The following is a 4,982-nucleotide window of genomic DNA, read 5'->3' on the forward strand; positions in this document are numbered from 1 at the left end:
ATTGCATTACTTGGCCCAGTACCAGCTTGGGCCATTTGTAATACCTCCATCGCCTCTGCCACTTTGCCTTTTATCGTCTCAGGAGATTCAATTAAATGTAAAACTTCTGGATGATCCATCTCTAGTAACATGCCGGTAACTTTTCCTGCGTGATCATGTTCCAATTGTTCTACAAGTGGATAGTACAACTACTTGCCCAACATCAATCTTTGTTGTTCAGGAGGAGCCGCTGCTAAGGCTCATATTGCCAAAGCAGGAATCTCCTCTCTCTCTCTCTCTCTCTCTCTCTCTCTCTCTCTCTCTCTCTCTCTCTCTCCACGCCTAGAGAGAGAGAGAGAGGAGATTGCTTGTTAGAACCCAGCATGGCCGCCGTCCTGCAAGAAGTATCCATCAACTTCATGCAAGCAAGCTCCATCAGCATTGCCGTAGGAAATGGAGCTCTGACCTCTCTCTCCACGCCTAGCACAACTTGTAAGGTTTTCCGGATTTCTTGTCAGTGGCCCATTTCTGCATGCTTCGGGGCTTCCCGTGGAACTTTCTTCTTGAGGAGAGCAACCGGAGATGGCAATGAAAGCACCGAATCCCCCATCGTCCTCCCATCTGGCGAGTGACCTGAGAACGTTTCCTTCTTTATATCTAAGCACTATGAGTCTGTTCTTTTCAAAGAAGAGGCATAGCCATCGACATTTCTTGCTGATGTTATGTCAACCACTATTGACACAGCGCAACCAAGTCAACGCCTAGAGGAGATTGATCACTATTTTATTCATACCTCACTTTGGGAAAAATCATTTTCACAAACATACAAAAATCCCTCCAAGACAAATCTCAATCAAAAATTTTACAATTCTAGGCAGTATTTTTGCAAATTTACACTATTTTCCATGTATTTTAAGCGGAATTTTCTCCTTCTTCTCCTCCCCTCAACCGGCTACTTTGATTTTGCAACCGGCTCAAGGCTAACGGCTCAAGGCTAAGCTGAGGCACATTTTTCCCGAACACTGTATAATAATCTCAGGATTGTCTGCCCGTGATAAATGAGAATCTGGAGTGTATTGAAGTCTTATCTAATTAGAAAGACAAATCCAAAGCGACCAATGGGTTGAATTCAAAAGTTCAAGAGATCATGAGAGTAGCCCTCCCATAACCTTACCTGCAGACAAGACGGTGTCAGATGCTACAATCTTGATGTTGAAGCACAAGATATATCGAATTCCTATTGTCAATCATTCAAGACAAGTTGTTGGTATTGTCACCAGGACGGACATATATATTTAGCGCATTGGAGGGGAATCGTCTTCATGAGTGATGGGTGATTTAGATGGGCTAAAGCAAGCAACACAAACTGTGTAGTGTGATGGGATACATACTTTAGTCTTAGGTCACATACAAAGTCATTTGGTTTATTAGGATAAATTTGATGCGGTCTTGTGAGTCAAAGTGTGGCTTTTACTATTTTCAAATTTTGTAAGATCCATGTGTCATGTAAACACTTATGATTGTACTTGTATTGTGTGGACTTGCCTTTAGAGAAACTGATTGATGAGAAGCTTATTTTAAGGGTAAGAGAGAGAGAGAGAGAGAGAGAGAGAGAGAGAGAGAGAGAGAGAGAGAGAGAGAGAGAGAGAGATCTTTGTTGTGCCCTAAATCATCGGCAACCACCATCCATCCTGCTGCCTACATGTTGCTCATTGCAGCAGCAGGTGTGGTAGTGGCCCCAACTGAAGGTGCCTTTGTCCTTTTTCTCAACTCGCTCGCCCCACCCAAGTGGCTCTTCCTCTCCTTCCCTTTCATGACTCGACTTGCCTCCATTAACTTCCTGAACTGTTGCTTTGCCCTAGTTCTCCATGGTTTCTTAGACAAAGGCCACAACTTCCATGATGTAGAAGGAGCATGCATGATGTCATAGTAGCACGGAAGAGGAGATTGCCTCTCATGGGAACGTTGCCTTTTGCCAGAGATCTCCTCTTTATGCTTTTGGGGAAGAATCGGCTACCTCCACACTTGCAACTCTTGCTGAAGAAGCAAAACTTGCAACTGCTGAAGTCAAGCCTCTAGGAGATAAAGCAATGGCCGTTTGCAAGTATCTCATTGTTGGAGGTGTGGCTGGTGGAGTTTCACGAAGTGTTATGGCTCTGAACAGTTAAAGATTCTTCTTCAAGTTCAAAATCCACTGAAGCCTAAATATAATGGCATGGTGCAAGGCTTGAAGTACATTTGGTCAATGAAGGCTTAGCTAGATTTTTCAAAGGGAATGGAACAAACTGTGCTTGAATAATTCCTAACTCTGCTGTGAAGTTTTACAGTTATGAACAAGCTTCAAGTGAAATTTTGTGGTTGTACAGGAGAGAGACTGGGCGAGACGATGCTGAGCTTTCAACATTACTAAGACTTGGAGCTGGTGCATGTGCCATATTTATTGTAATATCTACCACATATCCTATGGAAATGGTTCAGGGTAGGCTTACAGTGCAGACAGAGGATTCACCAATGCGCTATCGAGGAATGTTCCATGGAGCGTCAACGATAATGAAAGAGGAAGGACCATTAGTGGTCTACAAAGGCTGGTTTCCATTTGTTATTGGTGTGATCTCGTACGTGGGTTTGAATTTTGCAGTATATGAATCACTCAAAGACTGGCTGGTGAAGAGGAACATAGCAACCAAGCCAGAAGAGTATGTTGATTTGAGCGTCCTTACAAAACTTGGATGTGGAGCAGCAGTAGGTACAGTGGACCAGACCATAGCATATCCACTTGATGTGGTACGGAGGAGGATGCAGATGGTGGGATGGAAGGGTGCCTTCTCTGTCATCACTGTGGATAGTCAGATGAAGGCACCGATTCAATACACTGGGATGATTGATGCTTTTTTGAAGACTATTTGAAATGAAGGCTTTGGAGCCTTGTACAAAGGCCTTATTACCAAATCTAGCAAGGTTGTTCCTTCTATTTCTTTAACGTTTGTGACATACGAGGTGATGAAGGATCTTCTTGGAGTTTAATTCCAAATATCAGATTAAGTGAATCTGCAATCTGCAATAGCAATAAGGTAGAAGAGATTGTAAATGGACGAACGATTTGAAAGCACATCGGCCGTAGTACTGATTTGTAAGAGTCTCTAATTTTTTAAAGAAGGGAAATTTAAATGATAAGTGCGGGTGAGCGCTAGTCTGGTGCTTTCATATAATAAAAAAAAAGAGAGAGGGAGAGAGAGAGAAGTGCGATTTAGCAGTTGCACCTCTCCGAAGGTCTCCTTTTGCTACCTCTACCCATCCCCCACAGAAGTTATGGAATCTTTCCTCGTAGGAGCGGGTGCTCTCCCTCCCATACCTCGCTTAGTCCAACAACCAACACGATTCTTCACACTGGATACTTAATTGGGTTGGGAAAAACCTACTCAATCCGCAACACCAAAAATGATGGTGCGACAAGAGATTAGATCGGGCTGCATCAACATCCAGAAGCTCTCCTTGTGATAGAGTACAAGGTCGTGTGATGCACATCAGTACAGATATGTGGATCCTACAGCATGCACAATCTCAGCCTTCTTAGCCTCTTCCCTTACAACCTTCCCTCACCCATATACGATCCCCTCCTCCTCCTCTGTCTCTCCCCTCTATCTCTCTCAATCTCTCTAAAAAAAAGTCTACACCGGCGCAGGCTCTTTCAGAGACTTTGCATTTTAAAAGAGATTGACAGAGAGCGAGTAGAGAGAAAGATAGGGGGAGGTGTTGAAAAAAACCTAGAGTTGGTGTAATCCCACCTGCAAAATTTGAGATTTACCTCTAAATTTTAAATTTGAAAGTGAGAAAACCTACAAAATTTAGAGAAATTTAGCATCATTTGGTGTAGAAACCTTCAAATTTAGTCAGTGTACCACTAAAATTCTCATAGATAGGTTTGCCAAGTTTTCAAAACAAAGTTTTTTTCGAGCTTTGGTCCCTGCCCGTACGTGAAAGAGTCCGTGTCTCTTTCAAAGAGATTTTTTGAAGGGTTTTGTTTATACTATATTATTGTTGAAAATGACGATGATTGAACTTGAGAACCTTCTTGCCTCATCTATTGTGAGTTTCCTTGCCCAACTCCTTCAAAACCAAATTTGTCAATGATTAGGGACCTTGAGATTTACCTTTCCTAGCCAAAACATTTTTCTGAACGTGGCACAATGGTGTTTGTTTCCTTGCCTTACTCTTTTAGTGTAAGTCTCATGGTCCTACATGTAGGGAGGTAGGAATAGGAGATTTATATCCATTGGAATCATGGTGCCACTATTCCCAACAAGGATCAATGGTGGTAGAAATGAGCTTCCAATATGTGACGGGAAACTAATTCCAAGAAGAGGAATATCAACATGCCATTGTATGGGTTCCAATTGTTCTAGCCCATCAAAGGAAACATTCTACCAAACCCTTGTTCAAGGGGGTTTTTTTGTCAAAAATATGCGGTCGTTTTACCATTAAAATTAGGTGTAATCTTGTTTTAGTTTTTTTTGGTTGTGCTTGAATTTGCCTTAAGAATCCTATTTGGTTTTTGTTTTGTATTGTGTGTCATGTCTAGTCTTGCTCAGTTTAGGGATTGCTCGTAAAATCTCGCTCGAGATTTGAGATTCCTCTCTTGTCACGTGCACACTTCACTTGTGCCACATGGACATGCTTCTGCCAAAGTCTAGGACCAGTCTCACAGCCTATCTGTAATGGAAATGGCCTATGAACTTTGAGAGTAACGGAATTAGGAAATTAGATGAAGCACTTTTGTGAGATTACTTGTGAGCATAGCCGGTGAACTTCATTGATGGTAGCAACATATTCATGGTACTTAGTTAACTTGGCATGAACAATACTTTGCAAGAGAGAGAGTTTAGAGAACATGACAACAATTGAGGACCGAATTCATACGGAGCCGGTGGTCCCCCCTCCAATAGGCATTTGTATTATAGTTTCTTTCATCAAGAGAGACTTGGTACAATACAATCTTTGTGTTC

General features: G+C 42.2%; 2 pseudogenes; both read left to right on the plus strand.

Annotated features, from left to right (window-relative positions):
- Positions 1-353: 353 nt before the first annotated feature.
- On the plus strand, positions 354-1,278 carry LOC147459146 (uncharacterized; annotated as a pseudogene).
- A 403-nt stretch (positions 1,279-1,681) lies between these two features.
- On the plus strand, positions 1,682-3,021 carry LOC147459147 (mitochondrial adenine nucleotide transporter ADNT1-like; annotated as a pseudogene).
- The last annotated feature ends 1,961 nt before the right edge of the window (positions 3,022-4,982 follow it).

The sequence above is a fragment of the Adiantum capillus-veneris genome, chromosome 4 (assembly GCF_014529385.1).
Source record: "Adiantum capillus-veneris isolate H3 chromosome 4, ASM1452938v2, whole genome shotgun sequence".
NCBI lineage: Eukaryota > Viridiplantae > Streptophyta > Polypodiopsida > Polypodiales > Pteridaceae > Adiantum > Adiantum capillus-veneris.